At 36.5% G+C, this 26,879-nt stretch overlaps 2 long non-coding RNA genes across 2 annotated transcripts; one reads left to right on the forward strand and one right to left on the reverse strand.

The window, feature by feature from the left end:
- Positions 1-1,198: 1,198 nt before the first annotated feature.
- LOC121394607 lies at positions 1,199-26,153 on the reverse strand. Its single transcript, XR_005961820.1, has 3 exons — positions 26,022-26,153; positions 10,755-10,823; positions 1,199-1,301 (listed from the first exon to the last, which is right to left on the reverse strand). It is a non-coding gene; the product is annotated as an uncharacterized LOC121394607 (long non-coding RNA).
- LOC121394608 lies at positions 16,512-19,599 on the forward strand. Its single transcript, XR_005961821.1, has 3 exons — positions 16,512-16,672; positions 18,018-18,129; positions 18,771-19,599. It is a non-coding gene; the product is annotated as an uncharacterized LOC121394608 (long non-coding RNA).
- Positions 26,154-26,879: the final 726 nt, after the last annotated feature.

The raw sequence follows: 26,879 nt of genomic DNA on the forward strand, positions 1-26,879 counted from the left end.
TTTCACTTTCCATTCAGCACTTCCTAGGTGTCACTGCTCTCCACATTCCCTCTGGTCTCTTCACCATTTAATTGTGTAGCCAGGGCATGGGGGTGGGCATCGGGTCCCCCCATTCTGGTGCACAAACAAGATTCTGCGATGATGCAAGGTTTGCCTTAATAACAGTGTCCACAAAATGGCTCCTGCCTGCTTGCTATAATTGTGAATTCCCAGACTGAAGGAAACAAGATTCAAATAATGTATATTGTGTGATTAAAGTTAAAGTTCATATTGCTTGACTAATGTGATAAAAAAGGATTTTGAATATTTTTGGGTGATGGGTCCCCTTTAAAGCAAAGAAGTGGAATATTCTTGAATGGCCATGTCAGTCATCTGATCTGAAACCAATTGAGCATGCATTTCACTTGTTGAAGACTAAACTTCGGACAGAAAAGCCCACAAACAAACAGCAACTGAAAGCTGCTGCAGAGCATTAAAAAGGAGGAACCCCACCCAGGAGTCATCAAATAAATAGGATGCTATCTACAAGTTACGTATAATCAGAAGTGGTAAGCTTTGGCTGTGGGATATATTGCTGTACAGATCACTATTCTATTAAGAGACAGTTAAGTTGAATCTATAATTTGTTATTACTAAGACTGTAATGACCACAGAATTTATTTTGTGTACCTCCAAACTACTTTCAGATTGTTTATTTAATATTGTTATGAAAATTAAATAAAAACATATGTTAGGAAAAAAAAAAAAGGAGGAAACCCAGAATCTGGTGATGTCCATGAGTTCAAGACTCAATAAAAAGTCCAACTATTTGGTAGTTTTAACCTTGAAAAAAAATCGAGCCCCTATAAAATCGGATGAAGGACTAGTTTGAGTAAACATAGCTTGTTTATACATGTTTCTAGGTCTAACTAGCACTAGAGTGAAATATCTACCTCAACAGCAAAACAAGTTAATGTTTCTAGTTGTGCATTGCGCAGCTCCCACCACTGGGTGTTAATAATTGAGCTTGATTCTACTTTAGAAAAGGTAGTTAGTAATTAGTATGGAGTTCCCAGATAAAATGAATAAAGCCATTTTGCTGTACATTTAAATTAGAATAACATAAAGGTTCTTTAACTGTTGGAAATTATGAATTTTAAAAGAAAGGAGAAGGAATGATGAAATAGGTAGTAGTTTAAGAATATATATATACTTGCCCACCATTGATCCTGGGGAAGAAGTCTCTTTCTTTTGAAGCCATCAGAAAGCCATCACTGTCCATGCTGATTTACCATAACTGATTGGTTGCATAGTTTACTGTGCTGGTGGAAAAAGTAAACAGAACACTGTTAATGAATAAAAAAAGAAAACATACAAATACCTCTTACATTTCAAATCTGTATCTGTTCATCAAGTTCTTATAAATAGGGATTGGGCATTCTGGGAGCTGCAGATGGGGTTGGGTAAACAAGTTATAGGACAGAGAACTGGGATAAGGGCTCTGCTGTTCCATCTGCAAGTTGCCAGGTTCGACTGATAATCACAATCAACATCTATACATAATCATCTTAATAAACAATCCCCAACTTTTTTTGGACCAACTGAAACTATTTTATATGAAGTGGGTGGCCTCCTAGCTATACTGTAAATATGAGGTTCCCAAACTGTAGTGTTGTCACTCTGGCAGGCTAGTTTTAAAGGAGACCTAAACCCGCTTTCTAATAAAAACCCCTACCCTCCATAGTCCCCCTCCCTGCTCCCCCCTACAAAGAAGTTAACACAATTAAATACCCCATAGCCGGTGATTACCCCTTGTTGCAGTCAGCACAGCGCTTCCGGCACTTCAGTTCACTTTCGGCGCATGCGCAGTTATAGTGAACCGAGAAAATCCTCCAACTGCAAATGCGCCTATACAAAGCTTCCTTACTGAGATTACCGAAATGGCTAAAGATGGCCCCCGTGAGCTCCATTGCGCTTTAACAAAAGCCCCAGTCCCTGAACTAGCCCACAGCCCTACAGCATGATGGAACCTCCACCAAATTTGACAGTAGGTAGCAGGTGTTTTTCTTGGAAACTTCATGCTCCCTACAAATTGTAACCCAATATCAACAAATTCTTCAGGATATTGTTGAAGCATCAGTAACAAAGTTGAAGTTACGCAGGGTTTGGAGATTCCAAAAAGGCAATGACCCTAAAAACACTTCAAAATCTACAAAGGCATTTATGCAGAGGGGGAAGTACAATATTCTGGAATGGCTGTCACTTGAATATCATCGAAAATCTATGGGATGATTTGAAGCAGGTTGTCCATGATCGACAGTCATCAAATTTAACTGAACTCGAGAGTTTTTGTATGGATGAATGGTCAAAAATACTGCCATCCAGAATCCAGACACTCATCAAAGGCTATAGGATGCATCTAGAGGCTGTTACATTTCCAAAAGGAGGCTCAACTAAGTGATGTAATATCTCTGTTGGGGTGCCAAATTTTATGCACCTGTCTAATTTTGTTATGATGCCATTTGTATCTGTCTATTGCATCTTGGTCCACAATATGTTAATCAGGCCTTGTCGTGAGTTTTATTTGCACCTATGCTCACTAAAGGGATCTATTCTTAAACATTCATGTAAACTAATCATGCATTAAAATTAGCACTGACAGTTGATTAAATGGGGCTCTTTGTTGAGTGATGTTAGTGAGAAATCATAGGAATCTGACTTAATGCATATACTTTCCATATATTGAAATAAATGAACAATCTATTCAAGTTAAAAGGTTTTTATAACTGCCACAAATTGGCAAGAACTGTTTAATTTAAGACAATTCCAGAAAAACAGATTACTCAATCTAAATTCTCCCTGATAATTTAAAAGGATGAGTTCTTTGTACTGTATTCCTTTTACATGTATATAATTCCTTCTTTTAACTGCGTCCAACTATGGGTTTTTACAATTGGAAAGTCTAGCATTGCATAGCCTGGATGGTTGTGCAATTTGTGAGATGTAACAAATAAAATATCTTGAAGTTTTAACAATCTTAGTTACCAAGTTCTTCAGCACAAAATCTAATGCATAAAACTGTAGCATATATTTTAAAAGGTAAGTAAACCATCTACATATATAATAATGTTAAGATGTTTACCCTTCTGTGGCTTTGTTCTTTATGAGTACGAACATGAAGCAACAAAACTTCTTAGGGGCTAGTTATTGAGTTTGGAAAAACAAATCAAAGTTTTTTGTTTAAATGGTTGGTTCATCTTTAAATTAACTATGTTATATAATGGCAGAATTCCTTTTAACAACTTTTTAATTGGTCTTAACTTTTTATTTCTAATAGTTTTTTAATTATTTTTTTTCCTGGTTACAATTTTACTGAATTGCTACTTATTATTACTCATGTTTCTATTCAGGCCCTCTCTGCCCCTCCTTTGGACTCTTTTTCTCCAGCAATGGAGACCAACACTACATATTCCAGACTTGGCTTTCCTGATCCTCCTTTGAATTTATATTTTTATACTATTGTAACACAGGACAATACCTTGCTGCCCTCCCTGCTGCCAACTTGCACTACTTGTTGCAGCTAGGTGTATTATCCATAAGTTCCCTCATGTCCTTCTCCATCAAGGCTTGCATATTTTTAAGTCCCAAGTGCATACTCCATACATTTATCAACAATTAATTTTATCTGCCTCTCATTATCTTTAAAGATTGTTTTTTTTAACTTAAATCTATTGTGTTTTTGCAGTCACACCTCAATTTTACATACTCTAATTTTACGTTTTCCTGCATTTTACAGTTTTTCCATGCCCCCACCAGTTTATTATATACTGTATAATCCATTTCCCTGATGTTACACCATTTTTATGGTCCCCTGAAAAATGCAAAATGGGAGTCAAACTGCATCTCAATTTTTTTGTCTAAATAAAGTTTTTGTGGAAAGAACAATTTAAACTGCAGACAGATAAGTAAACCAATCAGTCATTTTGGATTAGTTTGGAAACAATTAAAATGAGGATAAGCGTGTAAATACAAAAGCCTATCGAATAATACATTCTGATAAAGGACCATTATCCTGTTTCCAGGCTCTGACTACTCAACATTCAACAATTTATTTTTACACTCGATGACATTTGCTGTAATAGCAATTTCCATATTTGCATAAAACATGACAAAATGTGGCTGCATTAAGCACAGACAGGGCTGCTATAGAAACTGCTTTTCTGCATTGCACAGAGTTGTATAGCTTTAGATGTAATATTTGGAGATTCATTGATTTGTAACAAATAAGGAAGAATTTAGCGAAAGAATCCCACATCGATTTTATTCTGAAGTCACAAGCTATATAGTAGCTATATTAATAATGCTGATCATTCTACCCACACAAACTCACGTAATGTGACTCCTGTGAAATAAAATATTCACTTGGAGAGCATAATATGGCTGCTGAGCTCTGCCATCTAGCAGGACGTCAATAATGCAATCAGGTGGTAATGATTTTTTTGAACACTGTTTTATGGTTCATATTCATGTTTAAGATTGTGCGTATGACAATGCCTTTCAATCAGGCTGTCTATCCTTCCCATTGTCAAAAAGACACACGCACACACATAAGATATGGGCATATACAGTATATAAGAATGAAAATAAAGCTCACAGAGTTCCACAGGCTGAATGTTTACAGTTTTTGTTAATAGAGAGCTGTGAAAATTATCTTATGTGAACTGAGGCAAACTGTATTTTAACCCTTTGATAAATATACCCCCAATTGTCACAGAATAAGATTTTTCTACATTTTAAAGGGACACTCCACCCAACTGATCAATTAAAAAGGCATATAATTCTAAGCCTTAATATCCTTAATACATTAATGTAATGCCAACATCTTTTTTTTAATTAACAGTGATATCTGTTTATCCTTTTCTGTTTTCTAGTTCTGACTAAAATGGGGGGTGGGGCTTAACCGGTCCAAGGTCCTGTAGAGGTGAGTCTCACAAATTCCATGGCTCCGGTAACCATGGAATTTGAATGTGGTTTGCTAGGCTATGCATTCTGCTCTGCCCCACCAAAACTCTGGCTCATCCTGTTGGCTGAGACTCACCTCTACAGGAACTTGGAAGGGGTCAAGCTACCAATCATATGTCCACTAAACACTATTTTCTGTTCGTAAGGGTTTTCAACAGTATTCTCTGCACTCCTGTCTCTGATTTAAAAAGAAATGAAGCAAAAGTTAGTCTTCCTCTGGGTCTATTAATTAGCTGGCTTCTGCTACATTGTTTTGAAATTAAGAGTCAGGAGTTCAGAGAATACTACTTTAGTAATAACTGTATATTTAATGTATATGATAAAGCTGCTTAGATTTGCAGTTTCTTTTACTATGCAAAAAACAAAGTGGTAATAAGTCACAATAAGTGGTAAATCACAAAATCTGCCTCAGCATTAGAAACCCATAACAAGAACTGGGTAAGCAGCATTTACTGGTTATCTTACTGGTAGCTATGGGTTACTGGGCTTTTTTTATTTTTGCATCCTCTATAGCAGGGGTCCCCAACCGTCTTCAACTGGGCCCCCGAATTGGATGCTGGCACTCCAGAATTGGACACACCAACCACTCCCGACTTCCCAACCCAGTCCACCATTCCCTGGGCCGAAAAAGGTTGGGGACCCCTGCTCTTTGCATATTTACAACTGAAGGCTGAATTCTATCTTTAATATAGCAGCACATATTGAAGCAGTGCATGAGACCTCTGTTGAGTCTTCCTTATTTTCTATAATAGACAATTTCACTGTAGCCTTTTAGAATTATTTACTGAGATATAATGTATGTGTGATAATTGCTTGAAATAGCAGAGCCCCAACAGAGCAAAACACTGTACAAGCATACAAATATGTTTTACTTAAAGAGAAAAGCATTGTATTCAGGAAATGTGTATTTTTAATGTGATCTGCAAAATGGCATATTTTAAAGGGGAAGTAAAGGCTTCCCAGAATGTTTGGGGACTCTCACTATTATTATTAACACGTGTTTATAGCTTACATTCTAAAAAATTCTATTAAAATAAAACATGAAACCAATTGAAAAGATATTTGGAATTCTATAACATACTAAGGGGCACATTTACTTAGGGTCGAATATCGAGGCTTAATTAACCCTCGATATTCGACCGTCAAAGTAAAATCCTTCGACTTCGAATATCGAAGTCAAAGGATTTACCGCATTTCTTTTGTTCGTGCGATCGAAGGAAAAATCGTTTCGAAGGATTTTAATCCATCGATCGAACGATTTTCCTTCGATCAAAAAAAGCTAGGAAAGCCTATGGGGACCTTCCCCATAGGCTAACACTGATGCTCGGTAGGTTTTAGGTGGCGACGTAGGTGGTCGAAGTTTTTTTTTAAGAGACAGTACTTCGACTATCGAATGGTCGAATAGTCGAACGATTTTTAGTTCGTTTTTTAGATCGTTAGTTTCGAAGTCGAAGTCTTAGTCGAAGGTCGAAGTAGCCAATTCGATGGTCGAAGTAGCCAAAAAAATACTTCGAAATTCGAAGTATTTTTTATTCTATTCCTTCACTCGAGCTAAGTAAATGTGCCCCTAAATGTTAACTTAAAGGTGAAGCACCCATTTAAATTGCTTTTTTTACCCAAGGCTAGGGCTTACTTACCTTTCCCAGGTGTCCGAATCTTATAAAAACTACTCTACTACATGCACTACTTTAAATCTGTTGAGGGATCGGAAAGGCAAGAAAGATGGTGGTGCAGTGCATCACTACTTTTCTGCCCAGAGCATTTACTATATTGAGAAGTTTGAAGGCATCTTTGGCCATATTGTACCATGTGGAGAATAAAAGGCCACATATGAGATGAGTGTTATGTAGTAACCCATCAGATTCAGATACAGTATTTTTGCTTTGTTATGTACACAAGACAATTATAGACATCAAACAAAGGAGCAAATGTTGCCAGGATACCTGTCATGTTCAAAGCAGAGTAAGATTAAGCCTTTTTCATTATTATGGCAAAGGGTAGCTCTGCTGCAGAGCGAATGCAGATTATGGGACCCATTAATTAACTTCCCTGCAGACTAACAGTCAGTAATTTATGTTAATTGCTGCATGTGAGTTGTAGTGGGGATGCGTCTGTGGAGGGATGTAAGCTTAATTTATCTTTATCTGCTTGGTGGATTCTTTAATAAATGGCACATGCTTGCAGGGAGAGGCCCAGAAGTTGTCATGGAAACATGAAGAATGGAGCATGAGACAAGTCTGTGTGGTTGGGTACTAAAGGAATTCGGCTGGGACGTATCATTGGTATAGTAAGAAAAACATTCTCAAGTAATGTACGTCCTGAGTGTTCTCTGCCAGACCTAACAAAACCAGGTATTTCTTTTATCTGCTTGTCAGTGAAATTTAAAACAAATTATTTTAACATCATCCTATTTTTCTAAAAGTTCCTGTGACAAATAAAGCTAAACCTTTATAAGAAAAGGAAGCAACGGTCATTTGCTAAAAAAAAATCCACTCTGAAATGACTGCACACATGTTAGAGAGCTTCTCTCTAACATGTGTGTGTTCACAATGTGTGGCATATTAATTAAAAAGTGAAAACAGAGTTCACCATCGTTTATAAAAGGAGAACTCCCCTCTGCACTGTCAATACTGGGGTGGTCCTGAGTTCATGGAAATTACAGTTGTGTATATACCACAGTATCTAAGGTGGCAGCTTCTGGGAACATGCTCTGGAGGTAGAAAGTCCACCACCATACTCGACCCCACCCACCCCCAGACACTTGCAGCTGCGTGTCTTTGTGCATCGCTGATACTCATTCCTTCATTTTCACAAAATATAATAAAAGGAATACATAAAGCATTTATTGATCCTATTGGATATGGATGCTACTAGCTGTTTACAGATCAATAACTGTATATTCTGAATGGATAAAACATTGCAAAATAAACCTTTCCATCACGTGTAAAGCTATAGTTCTGAGGGTGCTGCAGAAAACTCCCAGCAGCCTGTGCAAGCTTGAATAAGCCTACTGAGATTTGTTGTATCTGTGCATGCAAATCCACTTCTAAATACTCTATACATGCCCCTGTGGCTTTTCCAGCTTTTGCTAAATTCCAAGTTTAAGATATTGGGATTCTCAGTACAGCGACCTTATTCTTTTCATTCCTGACACACATTAAATTTGTATACTGCCAGGCCCGGATTTGTTGCGAGGCCTAGGGCGGCTAAATTTTAGGGGTGCCCTACTCGAAAGGATCTTGGCCCTTTGTTACCTGTAATGGATGCCACTAACTCGAAAGGATCTTGGCCCTTTGTTACCTGTAATGGATGCCACTAAGAGAGCCTGGGATGCAATTGTGCAACTCACTAAAGCAGATACCAGTCTTTCTCCAGATTCACCTTTGTGGGGTAATAGTAATTATCCACACTTAGCCACATTCACAGAGGTGGGAACATGGTCTAAATTTGGCCTAAAGCGGCTGTCACAAGTATACGCTGATGGAACTCTTCGCACCCTGCCTGAATTTCGCCAGGTCCTCTCTCTGCCTGATTTGTCCGAATTCCGTTATAACCAGATCAGTCATCTTTGCTCCACGCAATTCCCAACCCCTCCTCTCCTCCTGCAATACGCAGGGATGGAAAAATTGATATCTCAACCCGCTAAGGTCAAGCTTCTATCCAATGCATATAGGCACTTAATCTCTAATAGATATGATCCCCGACCCAGAGTGAAGTATAAGTGGGAGAGTAGTGGGGTTCATGTCGACCCGGATGATTGGGAAGAAATTATAGACAATCTATATATCCCTTTAGTAAGTGTAAGAGACAGGCTTATACAGTTTAAGATAGTTCATCAAACGTACCTCACCCCTCAGAAACTATTTACTATGGGAAAAGTAGCTTCACCCAGCTGTCCGAGATGTGGTGCTCCTGTAGCTAATTTCATACATCTAATGTGGGATTGCCCAGTTATACTCCGATATTGGAAGGCAATTTTGAGCTTCATGGCTACCGAACTGGACCTTCCCCAGATACTTAACCCTGCTACATGTCTTCTGGGTCTCCTTGACTCCGTGATACCCAGAGTAAACACTAGATGCCTGATGCGGTTGCTCTTCTTTTACGCAAAGAAAGTCATTGCCCTGCACTGGATGGGCCCATCGCCACCATCTCTGAGTAGATGGATTGGACTGGTTAATTCGCAACTGGAACTGTACAAGCTTACGTACTTGGCACGAGGATGCCCAAAGAAGTTTGAGAATATTTGGAACCCTTGGCTCGACTCGCCAGCCACCTTGACCAACCATTGATAGTTGCTTTTTCAGCCATACCTCTTCTCCCCACTTTTCCCTTCTTTTCTTCTTACTTGCTTTTCTTCTTTCTGATTTTATGTTGTTAAAATTCAATAAAAATTAACCTTTAAAAAAAAAAATTTTAGGGGTGCCCTAGCAGGCTTGAGGTCTTGGGGCGCCTAGGAGGAAAATCTGGCCCTGTATAATGCACAACTGATTAATATTCATGTCAGATTTGTCTTACTTCTAAACATAAAACTAAACTGGAAAACAGTTCCAATGTAAACTGTGATCAAAGTGGCCTATTAGCTTAACTTAAATGCAGGTTAACTGGATTGGGTTACGGCAAAGTAATTTGTTAAACAAATACAGATGTCACACACTGATGTCACACACAAAATGGGCTCTAAATCCACAATCCATTACGCAGTAAGCACTTGTCAAAAAAGAACCTACGTTTTGCATATTTGCTCCAGAAGAGAATAGAGCAGGAATGCACCAAATCTATCATTTTGAAATCAGTTAATACTTTTACAAAATATTTGCTCAAATACTAAACCATATCCTAACCTCTGTTTGCATATTCAAACGTGAGAAAACAAATATTTTATGAATTTTGAACAAAAAATGATTCCCTGGTTGACTAGAGCCATAAAGTCACATAACGTTAAAGGTTTGGATTCAGTTTGGCTAAATCCGAATTTTGCAAAAAGTGCTAGAATTTGGGCGAATCTCAAACTGAAAACTAGTTTGGTGCAACCTATGAATGCTTAGGGGGTTATTTATTAAAGTCCAAATGCCAAAAACTATAGGTTTTTTTTTTAAATAAAATCTGAATTTTTAGTGGAAATAAGAACCTTGGGATTTATTATACCCCGAGGATGGAAAAAGTCCAAATCCGAAAATCCGGCATCTCAGACCTGCCGAGGTTGTATATAAGTCAATGGGAGAAGTCCCGAATATATCCTGATCTGCGCTGGGTTTCATGCAATAATCTGAAGATTTTGTGGTCTGAAGATTTTGTGGTTTTCAGGCAAAAAAACTGAGTTTGTGGGCGGAAAATCCAAAAACTTTGTACAATTTGATTTTTTCGAGTTTTAACCCACACAGGAAATTTTCAGGAAATTGTATTGATAAAAAAGGGGAAAATCTGTGTGGATTTGGTCAGACTTTTTTACAGAATATTATCAGAAATTTCGGATTTTGAAATAAGGTCCCCCCAAGTCACATGGGACAATCATGAAAAGTCCCTACATCTTGGTCTTCAGCTAAATGAGCAAATGCTGTATACATTTTTCTAAACAGTTGGTAAAAGTAAAATATCAACAGTGTGTCAGACACCTGTTTTTTCTTTTCATCAATCTTATTGCTTAAATTTCACATTTATACAAGCCGTGCTTCATACAAGCAGCTGTTCAATGAGAAATCATTTTTTAAAATGGATCTGTTACATATAAGAAGATGGTCACATTAACTTACCCAACTATTCTCTATTCCCAAGAGTAAAATGAAGCATCATCTTGCCAGCAGCCAAAAGGTCTTGCAGTTCTACAAAATTTGAATGAAAAGAACACAATTTAGATAATCTCATAAAATGACTACAATACATGTACATATACAATGTATTTGTGGCTGAATGAATATGACTTCATAGTCTAAACAACAGTCAATACAGGAATTATACTGTCAGTATCTGTAGAAAAATATCTCTACTGTTGCAAAGCCCCTACAGATTTAACCTGCAAACAAATTAATATGCCCCCATGCCTTGCTAGATAGGGCTACATATAAAAAACAAAGCTTTTTTAACAGAGCTGTCATAATGTACTTCTGCTTTATTCTTTATGTTACAGTTTCCTGCCCAGAGAAATAAAAACTAGTTTCTCCAATCTGCTCAAAACCAGCAGCATATACAAATACAGTGAAAACTAAATTTTACATACCCTCATTATGGGGCAAATTCACTAAGATTCGTAGTTGCGCCAGGCGTAACTTCGCCGCACTTCGCCACACTTCGCCAGGCGTAGTTTCGCCAGCGATTCGCAAATTCACTAAAATCCGAAGTTGCGCTCAGGGGTAGCGTAAGGTTGCGAAGTTGCGCTAGCGTTGATTCGCTAAGTAAAGCGAAGTTACGCTAGCGAAGGCTAATTTGCATACGGCGCCAAATTCAAATTTCAATGGAGGAATACGTATCAGCACTACAAATGGCTAGAAAAGCTTCAAAACATCAAATAAAAATTTTATTTTGCCCTACACCTGTGCCCACTGTCTAGGTAAGTTGCCATGAGTCAGGAGATGTAGGGGGGAAGGAGGGGAGCCCCAAAATTTTTTTCGATCTTTTTCAGCCTATCACCCATAATGTAGAAAACACGCCAGCGTTTTTTGGGACTTAGAAAAAATGTTGTCTTTTTTTGAAGTAATCCCTATCTACTCTATTGCACTTCGCCTGGTCTGAGGTGGCGAAGGAAGTCTAGCGTAAAAGGTAGCGTTCAGTACACTGCGCGCGTTAGTGAATTTGCGTAGTTACACTAAGCGCCGAACGCTAGCGTTACGTCGCTAGCGAAACTTCGCCAGGCGTAAGGGTGCGAAGTAACACTAGCGAAACTACGCCAGCGTTCGTTAGTGAATTTGCGCAGTAACGAAAATGCCAAACGCTAGCGAAGTAACGCTAGCGTTCGGCGCTTAGTGAATTTGCCCCTATAAGTTTTCCCCACATATTACATAGTTTTTTGGTCCTACCAATTTATAATGTATTTCAATGGTTGCTTTTTCCCTGATTTTATATGTTTTCCTAGATTTTACACCAAAATTCTGTCCTGATGTGACTGGTTGTCATGGTTCTGTCTGTAAATAGTCAAGTCCAATTAGTCTGCACCTCAGGTGAATAGTAATTTGATTTAACACATTTTCCTGATTTTACATTTTCCCAGACTTGGCACTGTTTTTTCCTGGAACCCTGAAAATCATAAACTGGGGGTTCTATTGTACAGTGTACAGGATATAGAACTGTGAGGGTTACAGGAGAATATCTTGTAAAATAATTACATTGTAAAGAAGAGAACCTTCTGCCTCAGTAAAATTAGTTAGCTTAAAATGGTGATTTGATTACACATGGGCAGATTTATATCAAAGGTGGAATTTTGAATTCATGGGAATTTTTTTTTACTCTAATAAATCTGAATATACTAACAACTCGATAGGGAGGTTATTTAAGAAAAAATTTGAATGTCTTAATATTCAATCAAATTGTCCTGACCTGAAAATTCTAATCAAATTCAAATAAATTTTTCCCTCCGAAAAAAACTTGAATTTCAGGAAGGCAATTAACATATTCAAATGGTTCAACAGACCTCTGCTATTGACTTGTAAATGAACTTTGTAGGTTTTAGTGGTGAATATTCAAATTAGAACTGTTTCCATTCTGTAGGTGTGATAAATATCACATTCAAATTTGAATTGGAAATTAGAAATTGAATGTGTGGATTTTGACACTAAAAACAATTCGAAAATTCGAATTTACTATTAAATCCTTAATAAATATGCCCCATAGTGTTAATATATTAAACAACACTTCCCAAAGTATGGCTATTCATTTAGGCCAGTCCCTGCCACAGTGGTCTACAATCTAATTAAGTGTTGGATAAAAAATATATAACTTAGAGGAAACCCTTACACTTACACTTAAGTGTATGGGAACAAAGTACTGCAAGTCTAGTATAGTTAGTAATAGAAATTAAGTAAAAATTAGAATAGAACACTGATTCTATTAATACAATTTTTACTCACTGATTCACTTTATACCTAATGTGCATTTTACTCATTGATAGGCTGTGCAAAAAGAGTCTTTATATTGAATTGGAGGTTATTTACGAAAACATTTGAATGTCTAATATTCGATTGAATAGTCCAGAAACAAAATTAGAATCGAATTTGAATTGAATTCAAATGGTTCAACGAACCTCTGCCATTTACTTGTAAATTAACTCGGCAGGTTTTAGGTGGCGAATATTCAAATTAGAACTATTTCCATGGTCAAAATCACCACAGACCTCTCAAGTGAAATACTACCTCTCTCCATTAATTTTTATGGGATTTTTAAAGGCGTATTTATCAAAGGGTGAAAGTACACCATTTAATAATTATGCCTTTAAAAATCCCATAGAAATTAATGGAGAGTTGTGGTATTTCATGCTAGTGGACTGTGGCGATCTCTTAACTTCCCTCTTTGATAAATATACCCCTTGATTTTACATTCAAATTGGGGGATTAAAATTCTGTGTGAATTTTGACACCAAAAATTTGAATTTTCAAAAATTAAAATTCCAATTTACTATTTAACCTGTAATAATCTACCCTTTAATGTGTAGTTGACAGCTTGTAATAAATGTTTCTGCAATATTACTTGGAAAGACAGATAAATGTGAAAGCCCCATTGTCAACGCACACCATTAGACTTTATAGGAAAGGCCTCCTAAAGTACCAAAGTAGCATTCATTATCAATGTCTTTAAATAAATTAACGAGACATTAATGTGCCAAGAAGTAAGTCAGCTACAATTAATGCAGACATGTAAAGCTGTGACTTTATACCTGGGATGCACAGAATCCAGGATTAGGTTCAGGATTCGGTTAAGATTGGCTTTTTTTCAGCAGGATTTGGGGAATTCAAGTGCCTGGCTGAACCAATTCCAAATCCAAAAAATCACTTTACTTTTCGTCACACAAATAAGGAATTCAAAAATTTCTTAATTGCGTGCTCTGCACATGTTTCTCTTTCCCCCTTTTTCCCCTAATTTACATATGCAAATTAAGATTCGAATTCGGTTCGGTATTCACCCAAATCTTTCCCAAATGTGCATCCCTACTTTATACTGTGTAGATATGAAATAGGAAAAATAAATGTAATACAAAAGTATGCAAGTAACTGTTATATTGTCCCATAAAAACATTTGATCTGTCTAAAAATGCTTCTTACCATGATTTAATAAAAGTCTATCATAACTGGTACAAAAGGTACAACATATAAATACATCATGCTAAACACAGAATAAGACAGCAATGAATCACATCCTAATACAATACAATGGTTTTTTTTTTTGCCCTACTTCCCTTAGTAGATGCAGAGTGTGGAACTCTTAATTTTTAGAAAAGGATGGTTAACATACTCAAACTTAAAGGTGAACCACCCCTTTAAAGGAAAGACACACACGCACCTGTCTGAAAGTATCAATTTATGACATGAGCATTTCTCCCTTTTTAGAATGCAGATATGCACAGAATTAAAAACATGGTACATGCCAGAGAAAGGATTGTCCAGTGAAAAAGTGCAATTTAATGGAGTCATATTTTAAAGTCTACTCTAGCAGATGTTAATGAGATTTTGGAGTGCATGTGAATGCCCTATTTAATTTCCTTAACATTTATCAAACTGAGGTCCCATACTTAATATTTATGTGTATGTAACCACCATATTAAAATGCAAACCACAAAAATATTAGCAGTGGGTGTTTAAGTCACATGCCTTTAAACTGAGAGTGATTCATATTATTAACATTTCTTTTCCCATAGGATATACAAGTCCAATAGACAATGCAATGTTTGTTTTTTGTGTCCACCACACCATGTACATTATTTTACCTAAGACATATTACTCATCATACTCAGCAGTTTTACAGTATTAAAGTATGTAGCGTATCATGCTAACAATACATTATTATCATGTCTACGTATACTGATCTGAGGCACAATTAAACAAATACATTGCTTTACATAAAATGTATACTAAATGGCCTATGTATTTTTTTACAAATTCTTCTCAAAATCTTCAACTCTTGATAAAAATAACTAGTGATGGGCGAATTTGCGCCCATTTTTGACGCCGGTATCCGTTTTTTCGAAAAAAACAAATTTTGATGCCGGCGAATTTTTGCCGCGAATTTTCGCGGGCGTTTCGCGAATTTATTCGCTGGCGGCGAATCGCGCAAATTCGCAGTGAATTTGCGCCTGGCGAATAAATTCGCCCATCACTAAAAATAACATTAAAATGGTTCACAATTCCTTTCACGTACATTCTATAAATGCCTCTCCCTTAGTTAATGGAATCTAGCAGACAATAAGAACACACATCCATGTTACAATATAGAATACTCTGGTTAAATTGATGTAAATCTGGTTCCTCAACAATAAAGTATATCATTTTTCATGCGACTATTAAAGCAAAGTTTGAAAAATATCCTTCCCGTGCTCTTTGTATTCATACAGTAAAGTACAAACCTTTCTTCCCATGTATTTATGCCATAAAATCACTTATATACAAATGAAGAATACGGTATCTCTCAAATCAGAAGAATGTCAATGAGATAGGTTAATATTAAACCTTAACAATTTTACAACCCAAATGGACAGGACAGGAGGAATATTGGGTAATTAGGGTAGTCTCATTATTGCTCCCTTGGGGAGCTTCCTCTGCATTATGGTTTTATCCTGACATTTCCAAGATAATGCGGTGCAAATATTATATCGCTCAAACAGCAAAGCTTGTAGTCTGTATCATGAAATAAACTAAGCGGATCATGGGCCCCTTCTATATACACTATCTGCTGTCATACATATGAAGATTCTGTGCACATCTGTTTTACAGTCAGCCCCCACCCCCCATCAGATTCCCTATGGGAAGAACCAGCACATCTACTTACCCCGTTTGCATTATTAATACATGTTAATAGCTCCATCAAATAAGTACTGACATTTTTTCTCCCACTCTCCTCTACATTATATGTATTCAGATTGATTAAAAAAAAGAAACAAACACACACACTTCCATACATATATACGTGTATTTGAAAGTGTGTGCCTAGTAGCAGGGCTGAACAGAGAATATTTCCATCCCCCCATTATATAGATTTCGCAGCCAATAGGAAATCAATGCAAGGCAGCAAACATCAGCAATAAAGCAGAGGAGCAGACAAAGACTCCTTACCATAAGGCGCCATCTGAACATATAGCATTTTGAAGCAAAAGAAAAAAATATGGAGGAGATGGCTGGAGAATGACGAATAACATTCTTTATTTTTAGGTGGCAATCATGCGGCAGTATTCCTCATAGCGTGCAAAGGACTGATAAGAAGTTGAAAAAAATAATCTGTATTTGCGACTGGCAAATCCAAGGCAGCAAGCAGGAGAGCAGGAATGGTGAATCCTGCATGTTGTGGGAGGCTTGTACACACGACATATTCCCAGGCTGCTGATACTGTCTCTGCATATCACCACAAGGCAAAAGAGAGCGAACAAATGAATACTGCCGAAGGTTCTTAGGGATGCTGCTTTCTTCTTTCCCCATCACATCTTCAAATTATGACGGCTGAACTGAGGAATTCCCCGAGGGGCTGTTCAGAACTGGTAGGTGCAGAGCAATCAAAAGCTCCATGTGTCTGAGGACCAAACCAAACCCTATTTTTATCTGATCCCTTTGTGGGTGTTGTTCAGGTACTGTTGGGATGAACTGCATCTTTGTTTAACTCCTGCATTACGGTGTTTGGCTACAAAGCACAAGACTTGCCTATAGGTCAGACAAGTGCTATTGTGTGCTAATAGTTCTTCCATACTGCTTTGTTTCCTTTCATTTTCTGGTGCCCCAGCCAATTAAACATGCACAAAGACTAATATATGCACCACCTCTTTCTCATAGCTGGGCATCTCCCCGAAGCACTGAAAGCAGAATTATATAGAGAAAAAAGTCATTTATTTGTATGTGTAACACTATAGGGAAGCCCGTGTATGTTTATGTACTATTTATTCTGCAGCTGCCACACATAAAGCACACCATGCTAAAAGGCTGCAAATAATGTTAGAAGGTGTGTGTGTGTGCGCGTGGTGAAGAAATTCAATTTTGATGCTGTGTGCATATGCGTGTGTGTTCTACAAAATAAAATTATGTTGCTATCGACTGCCAGTGGCCATCAAGGCGTTAATGACTTTGGATATTTTAACCTCTTGTGTACCAATGCACTATTAATTATGGCAGCCACAATGTATATTCTTTTTGTGTCTAGCTATTTAACACACAGTCACTACTTGACAGATCAAGGTTTGGTTTCTAAGGAAATCATTTTACCCATAACAACCTCAGGGAATGTTTCCTTATTCTCATAGATGGCCGTGATGTCTAAATGATGGCAACTGATACCATAGGCACAGATTGTGTCTAATGATTTATTTAGTGTATATTCCTATATACTGTAATGCATATAGCCTGATCGATTACAATTTTTAACTGCAAATTCTTTTTTATCATGCAAGGACTTGGAAGGAATTTCCTCTATAGGACACTTTACTGGATAGTCGAAGGCCTTATCCTTAGAGCTTGCAAGTCAAAGATGTTGATTTCTACATGATTTATCCAATAAATCATACATTCCAATATAGATAATCATTCAGTCCTTCTCTGGTGTTTAAGCCTTTTCGACTGAGGCTTGAGCAACGCTCAGTGTCTGATCTCCAGTTGTGAAAGGGATTCCTTCCACTATTGCTGCACATAATGCTTGTTGGCTACAGAACACAAAGGAATAGCTACAAATTCTAATATTATGAGGGTTTGGTTTCATTTAATAAATTACAGACATCGCTGGTGTGATCATCTCTGTCTTTCGTTCTAATTATTTATCCAGATTGAGCCTGACTGCTGGAAAATTAGCTCTCTACAGGAGGTAACAAAGCTGAAAGGATTTTTATTGTGTCCTCTCAGGGAATGAAGGGTTGATGCTGAATCCTCGCAGCCTGCAGGGCCGTTTGCAGCTAGGCTTGTGAGATATGACGTGTACAGAACCTTCCGCTCAGCATCATGACACTTGCTAGTGGTACGTGAAACATTACTGGATTCTAACTCCCAGCCCCGGCAGCATGAGAGATACTGCACCTCAGGGATGCAGTCGAATGCATACGCATCTGTTCAGCCTCTATCTGCAGAACAACCACATCAGTTGCATTTCTTTATTACATATGCAGCACAGTACATGAACCAAAAACTCAATATAAGATTGATGTAAACTGAAAAGTAATGGTTGCTGTTTATAGTTAGCATTCTATATCCCTGTACGCAAGCATGATTGACTTGTTACACTGCTGTATTAAAATGTATCCTAGCCCTACCCATCCTTGAATAATGCTGCATTAAAGAACTCAGTAAGCCATTTAATGATAAAACAGGCCTATGACTGATAACATGCCCAGTTTATTTCCCTCTCGCTAACAAGCATTACAATCAAAAAAAGTTTAAATCAAATTATAAATTCAATGGTGCTGACTTTAAACTTGAAAAAAATCCAAATCTTTTTCCTCCCAGCTATATAAAGATAAATGAAAATGCTATCCATTATTAAAGAGATAGCTATAGAAGGTGCTGAGCAGATATAAAGAATTAGGCTTTAATTTCCATTAACAGGATGGTGTCAGTGCATTATAAAATTGTGTATTACAGACATTTTTTGTAATTTTGCAGATTGTAAAAACGCCATGAAGGACCTAGGCTATGCAACATAATATACGTTAACAACTGGGAAACCTAATAGAGGAACAAAGACATTTTTCTCTTTACCACGCCCAGCTGAGGTGTTTCAGCTCCACTGTGATTTAACCTGGAAATCTCACAATAAAGCTGTACGCCTTATCATTTCACAATGCCATGATTAATTTGCAGGTGTATTCTCTTAGCGAATATCTTCTTCACAGAGTATTAAAAATCTGACAGAAACATTCTATATATAGAGAAGATGCTGGAGATCCCACGATAAGGCAAGCTGGGACTGCAACAATGCAGATATGTATCTAGGGCTGTAAAATTCTAATTCAAACAGAGTTTAAGTAATCTGAATATATAAACATTCCCATTCTGTTAATCTGTAAATCTAGTAGGAAAACATGTGCTGAGGCAGATTATCTGGGGTATAAAAATGAAGCTGGTGTCTTTTTAAAATTTATATAGTCAGGTTCCTCATCTATCTGGGAATCTTTAGAGAGAATAGTTTATTCTGAAAATTATTTTTCAATTCACTTAAAAATGTAAGTATTTTTAAAAAAATATTGCAGCATGTTAAGAAATTGTATATTTACCTGTAATATCTGCACTGAGCTCAAATATAAATTGTTTAAATTCACAGAGCAACAACTAGCTAATTTCTAGCTGCAACTAATATATATATATAAATACAAATGCATAACTAAAATACCTTCCTTCATGTAGTTCAGGCTTTTTTAAAATGACCGTTGAATAGTATATATATATTGCCCAGAATATTAAATGTTGAATCTTTACCTGACACAACAGCCTTCGTTAATACTGTGTGAATAAAGTAACAAGTAATTAAAATGTTTCATTATGCTACAAGCTAAAATTAAATGGTTGTTCAGGTACATGGAGATTCTGTAATTTATCATTTTAAAACAATGGACTAAAACTGTTACACTTTTTATTGCTTAAATTTGTAGATGTTTTAGAATAAAAGAAACAATTTCTTACATTTAAACTAAAAGTAATCTCAAAACGTTGCAAACTTCACATGGGTTTGGGTGGTGGAAATAATTGTTCTGCAATGATAATTGCTTATAACCCCATTAGAAAAAATTGGAGAATTGGAAAACATATTTCTTAAATGGTATTGAACAAACACTTTTGGCGCTGCAATATAGTATACAAGCAAAAGTAACAGGTGGAATAATAATGGCTAATGTTAACAAAAGTGAGAGCAACAACAATTTATTTCCAAATCCATCTTGAATAATGTAACTGTTTGCTTTGACCACACACTTCAAGCCTTTATTTTTAGTCTTGTTGTACTTTTACAATAGAGCAGACTTTAAAAGAAATAATATTGTATATATTGTATTTGAAAGTCAGACTATTGTAATGTTAAAAAATAATTTATGAGGCTTTTTTTCTTCATGGAAAACCAAGACATTCTGAAGCTGCTTTTTGACAAACTGTATAAAACTACACTAACTTAAAACTGGTAATCAATTTTTACAGACTGTTTTTGTGTAATATACTTTTAGAAAAATGTGTACTTAAAAACCATAGCAATGTATCATTTTAATCTATACTATTCTGTGCAAGATTTTTCTTTTTTTTTCTGTCAGGTTTATCTGGAAAAAAGACAATCATTAAATTGGAGCATGTAAAGAATGTGATTTCAGCAGCCTTCTAAATGTTTTGCCATTATTAGAAGCTTCCACTTGTTGGTGCAGAAATAAAATTAATGGCTGAAAAATACAGAAGCATGTTTAAAGCTACCAATGCAAATGAACTATAGCACAATGAAAGGGAAAAGGAACGGCATAGAAAACTGTCTGAGCACTGTAGCACTGTGATGCCGGCTGATGGTGCTTAAAAACTCTTATGCTGCCGTACTTTTAGCACACAAAAGCATACAGTTGAATACTGCATTGAGCCCCACCCTAATGGCTGCAAAGACTGCTTCTGTTCTGAGCTAATCATGTAGGAAACTGTCTTTTACTGTGGGGTTTGGCTCAGATTAATATCTGTACATAAAATTGCCATAATTATATTAAATATTAGTACAAAAAGCTTAGCTCGAGGACCCTGTTTATAGGCAAAATATGAATCAGAAACCTGTGGTAGCTGAAAAAATATATTGGATTTTTAGTTCATTAGATTAACTGAATATTACAGATTAAATGCAGGGCAAGCTTTATCGAGTAACTACGTATTACTTAACAATTTATCAAACCTTTAGCTTGAAGCTGCAGCTACATTACAACTCCAATATGTATAAACCCTGTATAACCCAGATTATTTTGGGTACTTTAATTAAAATTTGTATTTTTAAAACTTTAATCATGTCATTTCTAAATATCAGCTTATACTGAAATGTATGTTTTAAAGAACACAAATTCACTTCTGCAGACACAGACCTATCTATTATGTATCCAGGCAAACGCATAAATAAAATGGATGCCACTATGATTTGCTAAGTCTTCCAAGTCTTTTTCCAGGCAAACGGCTACAATTCTAAATCCAACCAAGATGCATTAACCTCTTAATGGATCTGGACAAACTGTGACTTCTACATAATGAACACAGGAAGATATGTTCAACTTAGATGCCTATGGACAATCTATTATGAGAAATAAAAATTCAACACTTAAATTGCCCAGACACAAGTTACAAGTCTAAAGAATTGGAAATAGCATACAAAAGGGATAACATAATTCACACTCATTGCACCCATAACCCCTTGAGAACATTAATTCTCTTAATAGTGTTCTTCTAGTCATGTGATGTGCAGTGTATATTATTTAAGCCTTTTAGATTTACCACCCCAAATAACCTTGACAGTATATATAGTCTGTATGAAGGCCAACGCCATACATGTTCTTTGAAGGAACATTAATTGTGAATCACAAATTAAAAGCTTTTCTGTCCTGGACTTTTGTATATTGGATAATGAAGCTATATTATTGACAAAGGAGGGCTGAAAAAGGGAAAGGAGAACATTGGAGATGAAGGGATGACACTTTAAAGAAAATTAGAAATATTTGTATTATTTTTATCTCCTGATCAGTTTCTGTTCACTTTTCCTTCATGTTTTTAGCAAGATAAAAAGCATGCAATGGAAAAAAATGTGCTAGAAAGCATAAAAATATAGGAGATGGTTTTCTGTGCTCTATTTCCCTGAGAAGATGTGTGTATATTAAAAAAAAAATTCCTATATAAAATAATTTTGATCAACAATTCTGCCACTTTACGTTGATAAATATGGCAAATAAGTCAAAAGCTACTAATCAATACCATACAAGGACAAGAGTTAAATGAGGTGTGCCCTACAGTTCTCTGGGAAGCTTCGGGGAGTCACACTATTTAGCCATGCTATGCATATACTGTAAATCTTTTCTCATGTATTGCGTCTGCAAGCAGAACTCCATGCTGACGTAGCATGAAAAGACGCGTAGTGAACTTACCCACCCACTTATTTGGTGCACTGAATACAGTAATAGACAAACTCAACATTGCTTCCATATATGTCAATATAGAGTTCACTGGGTTCAAAAAATGATAGTCTTGCATTCAACACCTTGAAAGGAACTTGTCATTTTTAATGAGCTGAACAGCAAGGAAAAATGTAATTATAACATACTGAAAACCAGGTGGGGGGAATCTATTTTATAGCTTTCTCACAACATAATGTTTCACAGCATTTTACAAAACTTTACAGATATACTGACAAAATTAAATGAAACAAAAATGCTTGTGACGTTGATTTAATCAGCAAATAGACTGTAAATTTCTTGTGATCAAATATGCTTTTAAAACTGATAGCAGAAAAGAGCATTTTCATAAAAGTAACGAAGATATGTGATATAGTGAATAGAGGACTGCAATTAATTTTTAATAGAATTTAATAGAATTACTTCAATAAAATAGGCCATAGTGTATATATATATATATATATATATATATATATATATATATATATATATATATATATATATATATATATATATATATATAGATAGATAGATATAGATAGATATAGATAGATATAGATATATATATATATAAACTGCCAAGGCCAGAAAGCCTGAAATATTCAGTATCAGCTGTAATCACAATATAAAGTAACAGTTACAGTAGACAAACGTAGACAACTATTACAATGGTAACTCTACACATAGCTAAAGCAGCAAAAAAAAAAGAAAGAGAACATTTCACCAACGTCTGCCACCAACTTGCACTAATATTCTATACCACTGTTCAGTTGCTGACTGTTTGCCTTATTTTTGACAACTATAAATCAAAAAATACTGTAATGATATTAGTAACAATCTATAGATTTCATGTTTAAACAACATTAAAATTAATGCATAAATCATTTTAGTCTTAACAGGCTGATAAGAGGACAGGCCTCAAGTGCCTCATATCAAGGATTTTCTTGCACAAAATCATCAAGGCCTAGTCTTGCTTTTTTTTAGTAAAGTCGATATATATATAGATCTACATCCCCCAAAGAGCAGTATGGAGGCTTCATGCATAAAACAGTAATGATTTCTAGCCCTAATTGTGTATTTTAGAAAGATGTAAGATATAACTACTGCATGATATTTGGCCAAGGGGCCATGTTTTTCTTCGGTACGATAGTTTTATGAATGTTATGGCTGCATTGTATTATAAAATCGTTAGTTTTACTTTTTAAAGGATCATAGCTTCCTTTGATGGCACAGAAGAAATCAGCCAAAAACCTGACAGAAATATCTGCAAAATTTGGAATAATTTGTAAGAGTGTGATAATTTGAAAGTACAAATTAAGATAATCCAAGTCTCTGGAGGTTGATTTCTATTAAAAACAGGGAGTGGTTCATAGCAGATCATAAAATGGTACAACGAGATAAAGAATAAAATTTTAATATTTATCATAAGAAGTTGACATTTTAATACACTCTAGTTTTATTTATTTAAGATGTTGGATTGATAATCATATGGTTTTAAAATTTTTAAAAATGTTTAAGCTAAGATATGGCTGCCATATTGGGATCTTACGTCATCTCATACTGCAGTTGCTTGACTCTTGACAGCAATGTGAAGGTCACACTGACGCTTTGGTTTAATGTCCATTGAAATATCAAATAGTAGTTCACTCACCAATATAGAGTATATATTTCCAGATAAAGTGAAGAACATGTGGCGAATCAAATTATAATTAAAAAAACCCCTTTAATTCAACCTTGATTATTTATCTTGCATACTGTTTTCCAGGCTTGCTTAAAATGAAGCATCCCACAGTTAAAAACAAGTTGTTTATTTACAGCATTTGTTTGTCTATTCGAGGTTCTTCCGAAGTACAATGCTCTGCGCATAATCATTAGCATACACAGAAGGAGGTGCCGTTCTGGAACATTCTCATAAGAAATTTACTGTACACCAAGCATAATTCTCAGATGTACCAACACAAAAGCATGCTACTCATTTAAACTTCAGCCATCAGGACAGATCTCAGACATAATTAAAGTTCTGAAAGAGGCTCCTACAACTTGCCTTTATGATAGTGTTAACTTAAGTTCCATAGTATCCTGCTCTGTTATTACAGAATCTGAATGGTGGCATCTACATTATTTCAGGGCTAGTTAGGCCTCATTTTAGAAACACATCTCTGTACTCAGTCCTAATGTATGTGCATCAGAGGTCTGAACAACATGAATGTGTTGTTGCAATACTGTCATAAATCTGGAAACTCTAGGCATACGTATAATAATACATTTATAAGTAGTTTAGCATTTGCATTCATAAAAAAAACAAAATCACCAGACATTACAGCAGATCCAATCGGCATTCAATAACTGGGATATAACTAAGCAATATTACACCACATATATGTAATCCCAATGTCAGGAATTGGTATTATTACATTACAGTAATAATATATATAAGTTTGCAACAGCAACTCAGCTCTATTTTCCACATGCTCAAAGAATAAATGAAGAAACGTTTGCATTGCATTTCATATGAACAAAAATAGAGTCTTTTTTTTTCCACGCAAAACTAAAGGCTAGATCATGACTGTGCATCTATCAATTTATCTCTGTCCATCATTGAATAAATACATACGTGTGTGCATGTACAAGTTTCTCCATGTAATCTCTATTGAGCCCTTATGTATCAGATCAGTACTTCTATGTTATTTGTATCTTTGACGTATTTACCAATCTAACCATTTCATTGACAGCGCTGTTGAATAAGCTGGCGTTTTATAAATCCATGCTAATAACAATAACGTATGGGACAGTAGGACTTGTCTGTATTTCCCTCATATGATGTACAATGTGAGTAGCTTGTGTGTCTCTCTTTACAGGTATCAGTGACTGACATATTGGATGAAAGCCTCCCTCCCTTGCCTACAGCTTCTTTAATTTCACAGTCAGCAGACGTTTTAGAGAGACAGTACTGCTGCCACATGCCCAGCTCTTCTTCAGTGTCTCTTTCTGACACGCCCAACCATCCTCTCTTCAGCCACATCCCTGTAGCCTGTGAATTGGGATGCAATGTGTGACGATGCCACTTATGTGCTTCATTCGCTAATATTTTATCAGCATTTTTTATAATTGTAAGATATACGGCTCTAACATGCATTTTCAAAAATAAAACAAACAAACAAACTACAATTTCCTAAATTGCATCGGTGAAGTTATGTTAAGATAACGCAGCATTAAAATGGTTTCCTTTTCATCCCTTATATCGTAGTCAGTGCTGGCACTGCATTTCCTATTGCTCCTTCTCAGCACTATTGTTTCTATGGAATAGACTGACAAGAATAGAAGGAGAGATGCTCCTTACCATAAAATCTCCAATTAGGAAGATAGGGTTACTCATCTCCTGAGCTAATTGTGACATGATGTATTTTTTCCCCAACAGCTAACACAATAATAATGACTTTTAAGACAGGGAGTTAATAGTTAACATAAAGTGTAACTGTATAATGAAAGGACATTTCTGGTTTACCCACAGCTAATTGCCCTGACTAGAGCTCCTGTATTTATCACATTTATTCTGGCTAGAAGTTAGAATTAAAATGCATAAAAATATACTGCAACTCCCTCCATGTGTGTCAAGTCATGCTGCAGAAGGATTAATTCCAAAAGCCAGTATGATGCTGCAGTCATTTTTAGACATTAAGGAACAAAAGAGAAGGAAGGGAATGTGCAAGCTATACTGTACATCAGTGTCACTGCTCTAAACGCTTACCTCTGGCCAGTCCAAGGCAGGAGAGTGTGAAGTCCAAGTAGCATTTATACAGGAAGGCGCTGCAGAAGACTCTCAATGAGAAAGAAGCCAGAGGCAAGGATGAGGAGGATGCTTCCCCTGCGCTTGCTACACCCAGGCACACACAGCTCAAGCAGCACGTGGGAGGGGAATTTGTAAGACAGTGGACCCGGCCATCTGTCTCAGACGCAGGGGGGGTAAAGGGGTGGAACCATCCATGTTCTGGTATGTGAGTGTAGCCTATAGGAGAGCCTCACATGACAGTTGCTTCCCCGTGCACAGGAGGACTCAGTGGTTCATTCCTAAAAGCGATGGAGCTTGAGAGTGAACTTGCGGCTTAGTACAGAGGCTAGAAGGGAGAGGATGTTTAGGCGTGGCGTCTGGGATGCTGCTGTCTGTCAGGGGAACGTCTACTCATAGAGATGTAATCGCCTCCCTACACACTTGTTTGCTGCATTTTCTCCCGGATACTCTACAGCAGCAGCAATGCCTATATGTCACCCAGCCGAGAAAATGAATTCTAGTCCCATTGTTATTCATTCGCCCCTTGCTCCGTTCGCTTTTACCAGATCTGAACTGTGTGCGTGATTGCACTGCTGTCACTGTGTGCGTGGGAAAGCTGGCGCCTGGTAGTGACCATGTGTTGGTTACTATGGATAAAACAGCTCTTGCTTTCACATTTCTGCCTTCAGTCGTTTGTACTGTCGGTCAGTCACTTCCCTTCAGCTGCATTGACATTTTCAGCATTTTGTAAGCGATATTATGAATTGTAGCACAAGAGTTTGAAGGCCTCTGGTAGCACCCCTCCCCCAACCTTTCATCATTAAGCACAGCCAGCTA

The sequence above is a fragment of the Xenopus laevis genome, chromosome 6L (genome assembly GCF_017654675.1).
Source record: "Xenopus laevis strain J_2021 chromosome 6L, Xenopus_laevis_v10.1, whole genome shotgun sequence".
NCBI lineage: Eukaryota > Metazoa > Chordata > Amphibia > Anura > Pipidae > Xenopus > Xenopus laevis.